Raw genomic sequence first — 17,021 nt, 5'->3', positions numbered from 1 at the left:
GAGAGAGGGGAGGTCCGGGCTCAGCGCACCCCCCTCTCCCCCCCACCCCCCCCCGCCGGCTAGTGTTCCCCCTCCCCTGCTCACCGCACCCCCGGGCCTGGCTCGGCTGCCGGCTCAGCCCCGGTAGGCCCCGGTTCCCCCCCGGCTCAGCCTCCCTTGGCCCCGGTCCCACCCCGTCCCCCCCGGCCCCGCTCGCTCCCCCCCGCCGCGGCCATTGGCCGCCCGCGCCGCCGCCGCCGCCCCTGACGCTGGGCCGGGCCCGGCCATGGTCGCTCCCCGCCGGCTCCGCCGCAGCCCCGGCAGCGGCCGGTCCGCGCCCCGCTCAGGTGGGTCCCTCCCGCTCTCGCGCTTCTTCGCTGTCGGTTTTTTTTTTTTTCCTCCTTCTAATTGTTATTTTTAATTATTTTTGATTTCTTTTAACGTTTCGCGATTCTGGCGCTACTTCCGAGAACGCCCCCCCCACCCCCCCTTCCCCGGGCGGCCTCAGGGGGGGCGCGGAGCCCCGCTCCGCCCGGCTGTGTTTGGGGTGGGGGGAGCGGAGGGACCCCCCCGACCCCCGCGCCGCACGGAGCCGCCCCGAGGCGCGGGGATGGGCGGGGGCGGGAGCAGCGGCGGCGGCGGCAGCGGCACATCCTCCCCCCGCGCCCCCCTCCTCCCTCCTCCCCCCTCGGCTTCAAAACAAACCGTCACCAAAATGGTGCAGAGGTGAAGGAGGGAGCGGGAGGAAGGGGAAGAGGTGGCGGCTCGGCCTGGGCGCTGCGGGGACAGGTGAGGGGGGCGCGGGACACGGGGGGACTCGGGACACGGGGGGACTCGGGACACGGGGGGGATGCGGGTGCCGGGTGCGGCACACGGGGATGGTCCCGCTGGGTGCTGCCGATGGGGTGGGGGCGGCACTGGAGGTGCCCACCCCGCTCCGGGGCAGTGGGCAACGTCCCCGTGGGACCCCCGTGGTGGCAGACCACGAGCCCACCGCGACACTGCGTCCACCCCCGGATGGGACCCGCTGCGGCCTGGCGGGACCCAGGGAGAAGCAGGGCCCAGTGGATTTCGGGGGCTGGGGAGTGCCCTCCTTGGCAGGACATAGGGTGATGACATCGGGGCTGTGGGGGGACCCGCCGGCGAGGCTTCGGGTGCCGGTGGCGGCTGCGGTTTGATTGGCAAGAGCAGATTTTGGGAGAGCCGGCGGTAAATCGAGTCCCGGAGCGCCCATGCCTTGGCCGTGCGCCGGCTCCGGAGCCGACAGCTGGGATTGTTTGTCCGGGGGAGGCTCAGCGCCTCAGCCCCATCCGACAGCGGCCGGAGCAGGGTATCGTGGTGGGGCCAAACCGCGTCACTACTGCCACGGCCTCCCCGGGGTGTCGAGCTCTTCCTTGGCCAGAGGGACCGGCGATGCTGAGCAGGGATGCAGTGACAGGGCGTCCAGCATCTGCGGCTGTTCGGCATCTGCGACGCCGGTTTGCCCGCAGCTTATCCCTTTCCTGCAGCTCCCAAACCCCTTTGGCTTTGTCGTTGGTTTTTATTTTTTTTATTTCTTTTCCTTTTCTCCCCTCACGCACAAGAGCAGCGCACGGTCAGTGATACACGCGCGTGTGCCACACATGCAGCTCTTCCCCCTGCACGCGTGGAGCCCCACGGCACCCCCAGCTCTGCATAGCCATCAGCTGGGCTGTCGCCCCCTCTTCATCCTCCACAAGTGTCGGAGCTGCCACACGGTTTTGGCTGGTGACTCCCCCGTGCTGCGGGCAGGGGTCTGGGCAGGGACAGAGACACCTGTGCTGGTGCAAATTCCACTGGCACTTCAGCTCAGCACCTCTGCCTGCCCCCATGCCAGGAAGGTCTGATCCTGTCCCTCCAAAGTCCCTTCTCCCGCTGTGGCTGTGCATGAATTTTTGGGCTGGTGTTGCTTCACCAAGGTGGGTGTTCTCAAACCACTGTCCCAGGACAGCCAGCCTGAAATCTTGCTGCCGTTGGGGACGGGGCCGTGCCAGCCTTAGTGTGATGGGGATGCTCATCAGGCCAGGGGTGCAGGTTTTGGGTGCAGGTAAGGGTTATTCTGGGTACATTCTTTCCTTCCCTGAGCCAATTCGGTGCTGGTGGCCCTGGCCTGGGAGCACCGAGCTGCCCCTGTCCCCTTTGGAGCTCAAAGCGCGCTGCTTGCCCTGCCCTCAGGATCATTGCCATGGGCTCCTGAAGGTCATGGACCTCTGGATGGGCCTCATGGCTTCTCCTTTCCACCCCCACCACCTTGCCCTTCAGCCCCTGCAGTTGTCACGGCTTTGCCAAGCCGAGGCATCTGCACTTGTGCTGGCTCGGAGCAGGTGGCCAATGTCCCCGCAGCGGTGGGGGCCACTGCTCGGGTTTCACTGGTGCCTCTGCCACAGCAGGGATTTAACGTGCTCATGTTGAAGGGGCATTAGCTCCCATGTCAGGTGGCTCGGGGCTTCCACTCCTGCCTGGGCTCTTCCCCGGCTCAAACCAGTGTGGGGGCTCCTCATGCCGAGCAGTCACGTCCCTGTGTGTGCTCAGTCCTGCTGGGGGGCTCTTGGGACCTTGAGAAGTGCTGGCTTTGTTAGTAGGTGACCTTGGGCATGTCCCTTTTCTTCCCCATGCTTTGGTGGTGTTCTCGGAATGGGAGAGGTGGTTAATGTGTTTAATCCCCCCCTCCTCACTGCTAAGGGGCTCCTGGCTCCTCTTGGGAAGTGCAGCTGCAGAGCTGGAAAGGGCTGTTGCTATTTCTTGCTGTCCCTGAGCGGGCAGGGCGGAGGCATGGACGGTGCTGGAGTCACCCGGGGTGGATTTTTCCCAGGCTGCCAAGTGAAACAAGTGGGGTCTGAGTCTCATTTAATGCTGCAGCCCTTTACTGTGACTGGCAACATAAAGGAGCCTAAATATGGTCATAAACCGCATCCACTTCAAGGTCCCTTCGTGCTGCCAGGGCAGCCTCACGGCGGCTTTGTGAGAGGGAGAACAAAGCCGAAAGTGTCGGACGAAAAGTACGGGAGTGGGACCCAGCTGCTGCGGTGCTGGCGCGTGCCGGGAACTGGTGCCGGCAGCTGCCTGGCAGGGAGGTGTTAATGCTGGTGCAGGCCCTGGCTCACGAAGGAAGGATGGATGTGAGGGTGGGAGGAGATGCTGCCTGGCACATCCCGAAGGAACAGGAGGGCTTCAGCCAGGTGTGGAGGGCTCAGCTACAGGCTATGCGTCTGGCACCCTGGGCGAGTCATTTGAACCTCAAAAAGCATCTGTGGTGAGGGGCAGAAATTGCTTTTCCCTCTTTTTTTCCAAGCCAGAGTGCTTCCCAGGGTCAGGTTGGCATCGCCTGGAGTGTGCTGGGAGGAACCCGCCATGGGGTGCTGCGTGGCATCTCTGCTCTGTGATGGATTGCAGGGAGGTGGCCGTTTTGGGAATGAAGGGGAAAGAGGGAGAGGGGTGTGGGTTGCTGACATTGACTCTGCTCCCCCGGACCACTGCTGCCTTGCTGGGTGCCCCCAACAGTGGTGGTGAGATGCCATGTGGAGCTGTGCTGGTGTGAGCTGGCCTGGAAGGTGGTGCCTGAGGCTCAGGAAGTGAGCAGGCAGCATCCCATTAAATCCTGTTAATACCTCGGAGTGCACACGGAGGTTACCCAAGCCATGGCGAGCTGCATGGGCGGCCATGGGGCTGCCGTGTTGGTGCTGTGCCGGACTTCCCCATCTGCAACCAGAGCTAAAAATATCCCCCTGCCTCACCCCGCCGCCGTCCCATCTGTTCGGAGGGTGAACTCCTCAGGCCAGGGGCTCTTTCTTATTTTTATCGCTATTTTGGCAGTTCCTGGAGGCTGAGCTGTCCCGAGTTCAGAGGTGACTCTATTGCAGATGACAGTCCTGCTCCCGGGAAGGTTTGGCTCTGCCGTTGAGCCCGACGCGGTGTGCAGAAAGCAAGTGAGGAGGAGGAGGGAGAGGAGGAGGAAGGCTGGGGAGGCACGGAAATGTGTGGCCATGCTGGTGCCATGGGGTGAGTGCTGGGTGCCCCTGGCTGTGCTTGCCCTCCGTGTGCCAGCAGGACTGTGGGGTGCATCACCCCCTTGCAGCCCCCCAACACTGTCTGGGACTTCACCACTCGATGTGACTCTCAGGGGTTTGGTTTTGTTTGTCCTTTCCTTTTTTCCTCTAATTAGAGATGCTTTCAATAAAAAGCTGAAATTTGTTAATCACTTTGTTTGATCAGAGCTCAGGCAGTGCTGAAGACCTCTAGGTTTTTCCCTCTGCCTGTGTGAGCTGCAGTTTGCTTTTGCTTTCAAGATGGATCTCGCCGTCTGCCTGCCAGCAGCTCTGCCTCCCCGGATCTGTCGGTTTGCATCTTGCACTCCACTTTGCTTTGCTTGTGGTTCTTCTTTAATTTTTCCTTTCCCCTCACTCCTGGTGTCTCCCTGTTGTAGCTCCCCACTGCTTGCAAAACAGACAGGAACCTGCATCCTTTAAAAAATCCTAAAAAAAGTACCCATGTGGAGAGCAAGGGTTTGATAAATACTCCAATTTGGAGTGATTTATTTCAGGGGGTGGGGTCTAGGTTTGCTTTCTCTTAAATGGGGGCTCAAAAGATGGGGGAGTTGGGTCTCTGAGTTGCATGGGAAGAGTTTTTTTGGGAAACGTGGCCTGTTTTCGCATGGGTCATGACAAGGCTGGGGGCACACAGCAGCTGCTCCATGATACCCAGGCTGCTTCTGAGCTATAGGGGAGCACCACCCCTATATAAAAGGGGGCAATGAGATGAGGTGCATGCATGCATGGTGGGTCCTTGCTGCCACCATCCGTGTCACCTGGAAGGGCCTGGTCATGGTGAGATGTCCTGGTTGTGGTTGACTGCTGGAATGCTGGAACAGCTGTCGGGGCCTGTTCCCAATGCTGAGTACTGCCATGGTGCCCAGTGGACTTTAAATAGCTTTGTGCCCCTCCAGTGCCCAGCGGAGCGGGCATGCAGCGCTGCTCTTCCGCTGCCAAACGCGAAGCCCGAGTGGCCGGAGTGGTGCCGGGCAGGTGTCCTGGTGTGCGCGGTGAGGACAAGCTGGAAGGGCGGGATGGTGCCTGTGCTGGGATGTGTCAGGCTCCAGCCACCACCCAGGAGCCACTGTACTGTCCCATCCCGAAGCAGCCGGACCGGACCGTGCCGGGGCCGCACGTTTCCCTCTGTGCCGAGCAGGACACGTAGGGTTTCCCAACGTGCAATTAGCCCTTGGTTTTCCCGGAGGCGGCACACGGCCCTGCCCGTGGCTGCGCATGGAGGGGGTTGGCAGCACCCGTGGCCCGACCCTCCTTGCTTCCAGTGACCAGCGCTAGCTGGAATGCAGAGGTGGGGAGCTGAGCCCCTGCCATCTGTGCTGGCTGTGCCCTCCCAGCCCGGTCCTGCTGGCACAATGGCTCAAGGTCAAAGCCATGCACAGTGGCTTTGGGCTGCTGCTGGGCAGGAGCCGGCGCAGGGTGGAAGAGCTCCCACCTCCTGTCCTGAGTCACTGGTGGTTGGGGTTGGAAAGGGGGTAATTAAATGACCTATTTCTGGGCAGGGAGGAAGAGGAGGAGGAGGAGGAATCGTTTCTCTTTCCAGAGCTTCAAACAGCTTCCAGCAAGCGTCCAGCACAAACCCCAAACCGCTTCCAGGAGGAGGTGCCTGCAGCCCCCCCAGCTGGGGTGCTTGGGGCACGGAGGGGGGGCTGGGGGCTGTGGGGAAGGGTGACCTCCCACTGCAGCACTGCTGTTGCATCAGCCTTTTTTTTTGGAAGGAGGCAGGACAAATCCATGGCTCACGAATTTTTTTTTTACCTTTTTTTCCATCCCCAAAAAGTAGTAATGAGATTTGGGAAGCAGCACCTGCCTGTGGGGCCAGGTCCCTGACCTGAGCCCACCCCAGGGCTGCCAAGGGATCATTTTAGGATTCCTAGTGGGATTCCTCCTTCTCCTCTCTCCTCCTCTTGCCATAGGGGCTTATCAGCATCTCGTGCATGATGGATCCTGCAGCTCACGGCCCCAGGGGTGCTGGGGCTGTGGGTCTGGGGGTACCTGCTCTGGAGGATGTGGTGGAGCTTCAGGTGCAAGGTGTTATTGATGGATATAAGCAGTGGTTATAAATAGCCCTGCTTGGAAGTTTTCATCTTCCTTTTTAAATGGAAGTGCCTTTTGGAACAAAGTGACTTTCCTCCATCCTTTTCGAAAGCACCTTTTTTCTTTCCTTATTTTGAAGATGAATTTTTTCTTTTTGCTCTTAAATTTTTTCCTTTCCAATTATTGGAAGACTTCAGGGAAAAATTGCTAGGCACCATACCCAGGAACACGTCCCATGTGGTGCAGGCGGGGAAAATATGTGGGGTCGGATTTGTTTGGTTTGGTTTTCCTTAGAAAAGAAATTGAGAATGGAAAATGTTCATGGCATCGGTGAGAATTTTCTGTCAAAGCAGACTGAATTTGGGGGGCTGAAAAAAACGGAGTTTGCTTAAACCTGCTGCATCAAGTGTAAAAAAACCCCATAAGTTAAATAAATTAAATTAATTGGATAAAGAGCTTCTGTTCAGTAAAAAACTGGCAACGTTTCTGGGTTTCTGTCTGGAATTTTTCAGTTGTAAAACCTGAAATCCTCCCCCACCCCTAGCAGTAACCTTGAGACATGGTGCCGGAGCAGGAGTTTCCACTGGCAGGGAAGAAAAAAATTACAATAAAGAATGTGGACAAATTATTTTGACCGACCAGCCTTTTTTTATTTTGCACAGACAGTCACCGAGACCGTCCTGCCCCGCAGCCGCTGTGCTCAGTGCTGGGAGCAGGAGATAAACTTCTGTGGTGAGGGGCTGGGGCAGGGAATGGCAGGGATCGGGCTCCAGGCGTGGATGCTCTCGGTCCGTGGTGACATCCATGGGGAAGGACCTTCCTTGCAGAAGGAAGGACCTTCTGCAAGTTTGGGACAGCCAAGAAATGGGTGTTTTTCACCCATTTTGGGTATACGGAGGCACAGAGTGGCTGTGTGTTTGTGTAACTGTAGGTGAGGGCTGAGCTGTCGTGCTTTGTCTAAATCTCGTGATAAATGTCCCCGTGGAGCTGGTACCCACAGGCTTCTTGCTGGCATCCGAGTGAGCTGCCAGCCCTGGGAGGAACAGCCTGCTTTGTCCGAATGCCAGTGGCTGGGAATGGTGTCCATCCCTGGGCTGCGGTGTCCTGTGGCACCTGTGACACCTCGTCTGGGTGGGGACCCTGGTGCCGCTCAGCTCGATGATGGGTGGCAGGTTGGAGTGGCTGAAGACCCCACAGCTTGTTAAAATCCCGGTGTTGCTGGAGCCTGGCTCTGCCACAAGCACCCTCCTCCTGCTGGGAACTGTGTGTGGATTTTTGGCCTTTAAAATTCCCCTGCAGGGAGCTCTGGCTTTGGCTCTGTCGGACACGGAGCCTGGCATGCGGTGCTTGGACTGGTTCAGAACTTGCTGGAAGAACCATGGGGGAAAGGAAAGCGTTTGTGTGTCACCAAGCGTCTCTGGTGCAGGCACCACTGCGGAGGTCATGGAGGTGAAGAGGTGCCTCCAGGCACAGTTACCACACTCATGGAATGGTTTAGGTGGGAAGGGACCTTAAAAATCATCTCATTCCAACCCTTGGGTTTATCCCAGGGGATAAACCACATGTTCCCTGGAGACATGTCTGCCCCTAGGAAAACCCTGCGATAGTAGCAGATTTATTTCAATAACTGGAACAGGATGTGGAAGGGTTGGGTGAAGGCAGGGCTTACTTGGACGTGGGCATGGGGCAGCTTTCCATCTAGTATTCCAGTGAGGAGCAGCACTTGGGATCACATGGACAGCGTGTGCATGCCAGCTCTCCTCTGAGAGCATGGACCAGCGTGGGGGCTCCTGGGAAGGGCGCAGGGGGTTGGGATGCAGCCAAAGTCAGGCCTCATCTCCAGCCTCGTCCCTTGGGTGATGTTTTCCCAGAGAGCTCCATGTGCCACTGGCCATCTCGCTTTGCAGGACTTAGTAGGATTCGCCGTCCCATCTTCAGGGTTTTAGGCACAGGGATCGATCACAGATCCATTCTCAACCTTCCCTGACTCGGCATGGCCGTCCTTCCCACGCACCGGCAACGAGCTGCCGGGAAAACTAGCACCTCTCGGCTTGTTCGTTCAAAAATATCCCCAGCCCTGCGTGGATGCCGCTGCCAAGATGGGGAGCGGAGCCGGCGCTACCTCTTAGCAGAAATCTGTCGCCTCGCTCGGCGGTGGGGAGGCTGGGAGGGAGGCTGGGATCTGTGGAGCGCTGAGCCCCAGCGCTTTCGAAAATAGAAGCAGAACAAATGGTTGGAGCAAGATGCTGGTGGCGAAGGCAGCCAAGGCTCTTCCCGCGGCAGCTGGTGGCTGCTTCTTGCTCCTCCATCAATCCTCTCCCCAGAGCTGGCATTTCCTTGCGGGGGGGAGAGGTGAACATCTGGCTCTTGGGGCGGCCTGGGGCGCGGCAATGCTTTATGGGGTTTGGTGTGACCCCCCTGGGGTTTTGGTACGGTTGAGCTTTGACTGAGCTGTGAGCATGGCAGGGCAGGAGGGGATTCAGTCCGTGTGCGTCGGGTGTGAGATAAGGAGGAGACGGGGAGTCGGGTGGCGCCAGTTCCCGAAGGGACTTTGTCCCAAAACAAGGGCACAGGTGCCGGCTTGAGCTGCAGGCACAGCGTGGCAGCAGGTGCTGACCTGGTGTGTCAGACAGCTGAGCACGGAGCTGCTGTGCCGTCCGCCTGCTCCCACGGGACGGGTGGGGGTCCCGGTGGGGTGAGTTCCTGGTTGCTCCTGGGGGCCGCAGGGGTCGTGGGAGCTGCATTCGGGTGCTGCTGGGGAAAGGCCAAGGGCTGGGTTCCTCGCCCCCTGCTTCCCCACAGGCACTGCTCCCGAGGGGATGAAGCCGCCTGTCCTCGCGCCGGCCACTGGCAGCCGGGAGAGGAAAATGGTGAGCCCAGCTCTCAACACAGATTCAGAGAGTTTGGAAAAATCCTGTTAGTTGCCCTCAGGTCTTTCAGCTTTAGGGCGAGATATGAGTGTGTGCTTTAGCAAGCAGGATTTCACACCTGCCCTTGTGCTGGAGAGAGCTGCTCCAGCTGGACGAGGTGGAAGTGGGAAGGTTGGGAAGATGCTTTCCTTATGGGAAGATGTTCTTGCCTTGTCCTTTCCAGTGGAGAGGACCAGCCACTGAGAGCTCAGCATCCGCCTGGGTGACCTTCAGCGCCTTTGCTGCTTTGCATGTCCTCTCCCCTGCCAGCCGCACTTGCACCGAGCATTGGGGTCTTTTTGTTATGCAAATGCAGCTTTGGTTTTAGCTTCTCAGAGATAAATACCTCTGAGGCTAAATCTGGAGCTCGGGGCACTGCTGAAAGCACTCGATGGCCCAAGGCCTGACAGGTCAGATGCTGAAGGTGGTAGTTTGGGGGTTTGGCTCCTCTTCAGGCACCGAAACAAAACACTCGAAATAGTTTTTCCACTGGGGTTATACAAGATTTTTTGCAGCGAGGAAGGAGCGTGTTGAGTCCTGGTGGGGGGTCCTTGGCACCCGCTGCCACCCCGCACCTGGAGTTCCCACTTTTGCAGTGATGTGCCGTGGTTTTATTTAGGCATTTAGAGCTCAGGAGACCCTTTTGTCCCAGCCTCACGCTGCCCTTTGAGGATCCCCACTGAGCCGTGCCCAGGCCCGGTACAGGACTGAGACAGTGATGTCTCAGCACCCCTGACACTGGCCACCTGGGTTTTGCGGTCAGGATTTGTCTCCCACCCCTCAGAGAGGCCGAGGGGTGCAGGCTGCATGGCCAGAGGACGCGGTGCCGGGTGCCGCACACCAGACCGGAGCTTTTTCTCACCTCCCCACTCGCGTGTGGTGTGGACCTGGCATCCCCCGGGGCAGCGTGGCTTCCTTTGGGACCCCATGAGTCCCTAAGAGCCCATTGCTCTTGTGATGGGGTCATGGGCTGTTGGTCTGGGTTTGGGCAGAGGTGTTTGTGTATGATCTTATTTTTATTTGTGCGTCTTTCGGAAATTTTTTGTCACAGCAGGTGCCGGTTCAGTGCCCGGCGATGGGGCGGGAAGGGGTGTGAGCGGGGTGGAAACGTGGCTAAAACTGGTTTGGCTTCTGTTCATGCAGTTTTGCTATTTCTGTGCCACAGGAGAGCTTGAGGTCCCTAGGGTCTGAAGCTGTGGTTCATCCCTCCTGTGGGGTCACAGGTCACCTACCAGCCTGAAAACTCACAGACACCAGCCCAGGGGCTCTCTAGGGCTGAACCAGGGTAGTGCAACGTTAAGAACACCCAGAGGTATCTCATGCCCTTGCAGAAACACCAGCAGTGGTGGGTTTTATTCCAGCTGGGAGCTGGACAGGAACTCAGGGTCTCCCACATCCTGCTTGCCGTGGGATACCATGAGGACCTGCTATGGGCAAAGCAGGTGGAGAGGAAAGGCGGTAGGAAATAGAGGTAAAAAGGGGAGGGCAGCTCTTTCGGAGCTGCTTCTTAGCAAAGTTTTGACACCGGCTGGGTGCTGAGCTGTGGTGGGCTGGGCTAAGGCCACCCCAAAATAGGGTGCTCCTGCTCAGGGCTGCCTCAGGTTCCACAAGGTTTGCTGGGGGATTTAGGACTTGTCGCTGTGTCCTGGCAGGGTGGCAGCCTGCATCCCCCAAAGCCCTGCAGGGTCTGGAGCATCCATGCCCAGGGAAGCTGCTGCCCAAACGATGCCCCAAAGTAGGTACTCTGGCTGAGGGACAGGAGCAGGTCCCCATTCCAGGGAAGAGAAGGCTCCAGATAAACCTTAGAGCCCTCATCAGTGCCTAAAGGGCTCCAAGAGACCTGGAGACAACTTTGCACAAGGGTCTGGAGTGACATGACAAGGGGGGAATGGCTTCACACTGACAGAGGGCAGGGTTAGGTGGGATATTGGGAAGAATTTTCTCCCTCTGAGGATGGTAAGGCCCTGGCACAGGTTGCCTAGGTTGCCCCATCCCTGGAAGTGCCAAAGGCCAGGTTGGACAGGGCTTGGAGCAACCTGGTCTAGTGGAAGGTGTCCCTGCCCATGGCAGGGGCTGGAACGAGACCATCTTTAAGGTCCCTTCCAACCAAAACCATTCCATGATCCATGATCCCCTGCATCCCTTCAGCTGTGACACGGCCCTGCACCTCCAGTCTCTGTTGCCCAAGCCAAGGTGCTGCCTTGGTTCTTTCTTTCTTTTTTTTTAATTCTTTTTTCCCTAAATGCATTACCAGTGCAGCTCATCCATATTTCCACCACCTTCTCCCTCCTGTTCTCGCGCTGAAGTCTATAATGCTGAAATTATAGCATCCCCCTTGTCACCATGGCAACACTCAGGGATGTATTTAAAAAAAAAAAAGGACCAGAAGCCCTCCAAGGATTATGACTTCAGTGAGGGATCAGGCTGGAGGGGAATCTGGGTCACGGCTGGAGCAGGCTTTTCTTCCAGCCTGTCTTCAGTAATTCCCCTTTCAGCGCCCAGGGCCGCGTCAGGGCAGGGCAGAGCAGAGCTGGCACCCGTGGGTGCCCTCGAGGGGGTCCAGCTGCCCTGGGAGGTGCTGCCTCGCTCTATACGAGATTGCTTACTGCCCATGTACACTCTGGGAAAGAGCACCCTCTGCAAGCTCAGATTCCCACCCAAAATCCAGGCGTTTTAATGGAGCCTTTTTGATTCCCAAACGCGTGGTGCCTGCAGGAGTGCCAGAGCCTTGCTCCCCCTCCACCCCACTTCGTGCAGTGCAAGTTTTCTCTCTCATCCCCCAAAATAAACAGGACTTTTTTATATTTTTTTTTTACTCCTCTTCTTCTTTTTATTTTTTTTCCCTCCCTTTTTCCACACCCCCAGAGCCGCTGTTGCTGGTGGCAGGGAGCCCAGACTCTGTAGGAACTCAGCAATGCTGCGAATCCAAGCCCCGGCTGCCCTCTCAGTTTCGCAATCCTTGGGAAGGGGGGAGAGAAGGAATAAAATGGGAGGGGATTTTTTTTCTTTATTAGAGATTTATAGACTTTCCCACCAGTAGGGACAAGGAGCTGGAGCTGAGCGGCCAATTTCCTGCAGTAAGTTTCCAACACTGCTCCTCTCTGGCCTCTGCAAAACCCTCTGCAGCCTCGCCTATGGTGGGTTGGGTTGGTTAAATTTTTGGAAAACCATCGGAAATGCTGGCGGGGGGGTTGGCAGGGTGAGGGGCTGCTGATGTGGGGGGTGGTGGTGTGGCTCAGTGGGCCGGCACCTCCCATGGGTTAGGTGATGCTAAGGGCTGGGAAAAATCAGCTCAGGTGGTGTTTTTGAGCTGTTAAAGCCTTTTTTCTACCTGTTTTTTGGTCGTATGTGAACCCTTTGGCTTGGGCTTCGTGGTGGTGCCGTGACAGCCGCTCACAGCTGCTGGTCCCTCCAGCTTGCCAGGCTCGGTGCTTCTGGGGCACGTTCCCTGCCGTCCTCATCCCCCTCAGCCATTTGGCCTCTCGAGGTTTGTGGTCCATTTATTTTTAGGTAATTGCAGTGTCCGGGCGCTGGAGAGGCCGCTCAGTACCGCGCAGCCGGACAAGGGAGGGGTTTGTTGGCCAGTGTATTTTAAGCAGTTGGTTTCTTACAGGCGAGAGCTTCCCAGCTCCTTGCACCGGTGTGGAGGGGCCCAGCCAATGCCACGGTGGCTCCTGTCCTCACAGATGCCACTGTACCTGTGCCTGGTGCTGGGTATGGGGCAGCGTGCGAGGGTTCAGCTCCTGGCCCTTCTCTGCACCCTCGTGCAGGATCTGACCCTCTGCCAGTGCTCCTGCTGGAGGAAAAAATCCTCCCTTGAGCTGTGCCTGGATGAGATCTGAGTGCTGGCAGCTCTGCTCCCAGTATCCAGTGATTAATGGGATTAAATTGGTGCCCCTAGTGAGGTTTTCTTTATTTTGCATCTGGTTTTCTCAAGACTTTTTAAGCGGGGGGAGGCCAGGGCCATGTCGCACTGAGATCTGATTAGATAAGGGAGAGCTGCCTGTGAACAAAATTCCTACCGGATAATTATTTATACCTCCATGTGCGTCACTAATAAACATCTGGATCTGCTCCAAACATCTTCATTTGATTTGTTTTGTAGTCTCTCAACAGGGATGTTTCTCAGCTCTGCACCTCCCTCTTGTCGTGTAGCTTTGGAGGACTTGGCTGAAATGAGGGGTTGGTTTGAGCAGTTGCCCCACTGCTCATGGGACAATCCCGTCCCCCAGCACCAGCCTTGCTTGCCCATTCCCCCCCAGGCATTAGCACTCTTGGGGCTGGTTTAGCAAATTCCCACTCCTGGATTCCCATGATGGGGTGACAGTCACATTGCCCTTTCTCGGGAGGAGAAAATTTGTGGTGTTGGTGATTGCAGAAAAATATATGAGTGGTCAAAACAAGCCAAAAAGCAGCCCCAGATGTGTTGCTTTCTATTTTAAACATCCTCGTTTGATTTGGGGGCGAACCAGACTCCTGACCTTTTGGAGCACGTGGGGCTGGCAGTCACGCCAAGCTCTCCCAGGCCAGGGCTGACTTCTTGCTCTGTTTGTGTAGAGCCAAGAAATTACTATTAATAACTTTCCCTGAATGAGAGTTGAGTACCTGCTTCCCTGGGGCTCCTTGGAAGGCTCCGGCTCGGGCGGATAACATCAGCAGTCATTACGAACGGGACTGAGAGCACGGGACTGAGAGCATCGGGCGCATCTGGGATGCAGATGGGAAGGGACTGGTGTGGGAGGGGAGAGATGAAGGAAGCCTCTGGCTGGCTGTGAAGTGTCTTGGGCAGGGCTTGCAGGCGCCACGAGCCATTTTTTGTGTGTTCTTCCATCCTTTTTGCAGCCCTGGCCCTGCTTTGCACGAGAGCGATGCAAAAACCATCCCGAGTTCGCCAGAGGCAGCAGCGAATGCCAGCTCCATCCATGTTGGCCGTAATCTGTGTCTCACCTCTGCCGGGCTCTCAGGAAAAAATTAAATAAATAAAAAAGTTTTAGTGCTGCACCCAGCCTTAATCTCTTTAAACTGTATTTCGCTAATCCTTCATTAGGATCTCATTGTGAGCTTGTTATCCCATTAGGGCTGAGCCGTGTGTGGCGGTGTGCGCCGAGCCGGGTGGGAAGGGGCTGTGTCGGCCCTGCCGAGGCCGCGTGCTCCACCGGGACGTGCCGGCAGTGCCGGTGAGGTGGGCTCGGCTCTGCGGGGATGGGTGTCCGTGCTCTGTCCCGCTGCTGCGCGGGTGCTGGGCGCTGGCGGTACCGGGGTCTTTGGTGTGAGCTGTGGGGAAGTTGTTTCTGTTTATCTTCCCCTCCATTCCCTGGTGTGCCCATCTGGAGTGTTGGAGCTGGGGAGGGGGGGTGTCATGTAGAAAGTGCTGGTTTTGGTTTGTACCAAGGCTTGGTCAGCCTTTGGAGTGTTTCTGGGAGCGCCTGCAGCGCTGGGGCCAGGCACCAAGGGCATGGTTTTAGCCGGGGCTATTATCCAGGAAGCTGGCTGGAGGTGATCTCAAGGGTCTCACCAGGAGCAGGTCAAACTCGGTGTGCACTGAACCCCCTTCCCGCTGTCGCAGGGGCTTCAGAAAAGGGCATCAGTTGGAGCCGGCATGCGCAGGCAGATTCTTTCCTTTAGTGAGAGGCGCTCTCTCGCTGGGAGGCTGCGCTGGTTCCTGCTTGGTGCTGCCGGTCCCCTGTCCCAGCCTGGCGCAGCCGTGCCCGCACTCTGCAGCACCCAGCCTTGGCACCTTCCCCTCCACACAGGGACCTTCTCGGAGTGACTGGCAACGGCGACAGCTCTGCAGCACCCCGAGGGCTGGGATACCCGCAAACCATGTTTCTAGAAGTTCTTGGAGCAAGAGAGTGGCCCTGCATGAGGTTGTAGCTGGAGAAGTGGGAAGTCACCCTGCCGGATAATGGAGCAGGGCTGAGCCTTGTGCAGGCTGCGATCGGCGAGAGCAGGAGATGGTCTGCAGAGCCGGTGAAGAAAGCAAAACAAAACCCACACACCCACACATTCCCACATGCGCAGGCACACGCGGCAGCGAGCAGGCAGGGAGGGGATCTGCCGGCAGCCAGAGTCGAGACTCGAGTTAATTTGGTGGAAAATGAAAACCATTGCGGCAAACGAGAAGGTTCCTGGCTTTTCTTTTTCCTCCCTCAAAAAAACCATGAGGTGGGATTTTTACCTTCCCCAGGTTTTGTTTTGTGCAGAAATGTGGCTCTGGAGAGGAGCCTGGTGGCTGAAAGAGTTGCTGCCTGTTCTGTGCTTTCCTGCCCAGCCTCCTCCCCACCGGAAGGTCTCGTGGGCACATGTGTCACCATGTCCTTGTCCACTTCTGCAGCGGGTCAGGGGAGGGAGGTGGCTCCTTTGACATTGCTCAGCAAGTGACAATGAACTCTGCACGTGGCTTTGCCCAAGAGCCTTGGCTGGCATTTAAATTAATGCACATTTATTTGCCTCCAGGGTGGGGAGCATCTCTGCAGGCCGTGCTTTTGGGCAGTGCTGGGGCACGAGGGCACGCTGAGGGGCTTGTGGCATCGTTCATCTTTGGGAGATGGGGTCTCTGCAGGGAACCCGACCCGCTCAGATGGTGTAGGACTGACAGACTCTGGTTCTTGCCGTGGCTGGGGCGGTGCTGTGCCGACACTTGACCCGTGCCGGGGCAGCGGCGGTCCCGCTCCCCCCAGGGGCTTCCCCCCTACGCCAGAGCACACTGGAATTGTGAGGCGTTGTGAGATGAGATTTATGCTGCCTTTCATCTTTCCAGAAAATGAGGATAGTGAAGTCCAGGAGGACTGGATCCCTGGGATTTGCTCTCTGTCCCTGGGTTTCGCAGCCCTTTGGGGTGCTCCCATCGGGGGCTTGGCTGGGGCTGTGCTGCCCCGCTCCCTGTGGCTGGGAAGGTAGAGCTTTTCCAAATGCCTCTCTCCCCTTTTCCTGTGCCTATAATTAGCCCTGGCTCCCCGCCACCATATACTGTACGATCCTGGAAGGAGGTCATGGCTTTGCTGAAATTCTTGGGAACAGAGCTGCCTTTGCAGCTGGGAAAGCAGCGCAATTTCCAAGCAGATAAGAAGTAGGGCAAATGCAACTCTGTTCCCTGCTGTAATTTATGGGCTCTGGGGATGGCATCCAACGGCCTCCTCCCTGCTCTGGCTCTCCACATGCTTGGGAGAATCTGGATTGGTGAAGAGGTTCCAGCTGGTTCCCAGCTCCGGTGGGCTGTCCGGTGGTCATGGGTGAGGAGGGTCCTGTCTTCTCCTGGACTGCTGGGTCTGGTTTTCCCCTTCTGCTGGATGTTGTTGAGGTCTTGCCCAGGGCTGGAGAAGGAAACAAACCTGGTTTTGGGTGTGCGTGGTCCTTTTCACTTCTAAAACTTCTCATTTTTATGAACTTCCCCAGAATGGAACTTCCTTTGCAGCAGGAAAAGCATCATCTTGATGACCTTAAAGGTCTTTTCCAACTGGAAGGATTCTATAATTCTGTGATTCCATGATCTCTGGGCAGGTGAGGAATAGGACTTGGCTTTTCTCCCAAGGAGGACAAAGCCCACAGAAGCAGAAGGGTTGCAGGAGCTGGGGAGGGTTTTCCCACCTCCAAACCCTCCTGTGCAAACTGGTGAAAAACTCAAAGTGAAAAGAGTGTTTTGAAAGTAGAAAACTCCCCTCTTCAGAAAAGAGAGACAGAAACACAGTAAAATCCCCTGTTCAGAAGTTTCCCAAAGCTCTGCTATTGTTTCTCTGCCCCTGCACAGTCACTCTGAGAAAAAAACAGGATAAATCCACCCAAAAAGGACAGGAATGGAGAGCAAGGGCTTGAGTTTCTGTTCCAGCCAGGACTCCACATGTGCTATATCCCCCCGGCAGCATCCTGCCAGTGAGCCGATCGTCCTTTTCCAAAGGAGAGATTAGCTAAAAAAATCACCAGATTAAAAAGCAAAACACTTTCCATTTGTTGTAATTGGCTTCTGAGCCAGCGAGCCCCTTCCCTTCCCTTCCCTTCCCTTCCCTTCCCTTCCCTTCCCTTCCCTTCCCTTCCCATA

At 57.1% G+C, this 17,021-nt stretch overlaps 1 protein-coding gene across 6 annotated transcripts in view; it reads left to right on the top strand.

The window, feature by feature from the left end:
• The first annotated feature begins 241 nt into the window (after nt 1-241).
• Nucleotides 242-17,021, top strand: part of MEF2D (myocyte enhancer factor 2D) — a 77,110-nt gene continuing 60,330 nt past the window's right edge. For 3 of the 6 annotated variants that reach the window (XM_042034659.1, XM_042034660.1, XM_042034652.1), the window contains exon 1: nt 242-326. The gene's annotated coding sequence lies outside the window, so the exon portion shown is untranslated. Of the gene's footprint in view, nt 327-645; nt 769-17,021 lie in introns of those variants that run through there. The other 3 variants (XM_042034655.1, XM_042034654.1, XM_042034656.1) reach the window with 2 other exon arrangements.

This window comes from Corvus kubaryi, unplaced genomic scaffold, assembly GCF_017639235.1.
Source record: "Corvus kubaryi isolate FWS band 111438036 unplaced genomic scaffold, C.kubaryi_AGA036_p1.0 37373, whole genome shotgun sequence".
Taxonomy (NCBI): Eukaryota; Metazoa; Chordata; class Aves; order Passeriformes; family Corvidae; genus Corvus; species Corvus kubaryi.
Note: the sequence above shows the minus strand (reverse complement) of the source record. Positions and strands in the feature narration are given on the sequence as shown.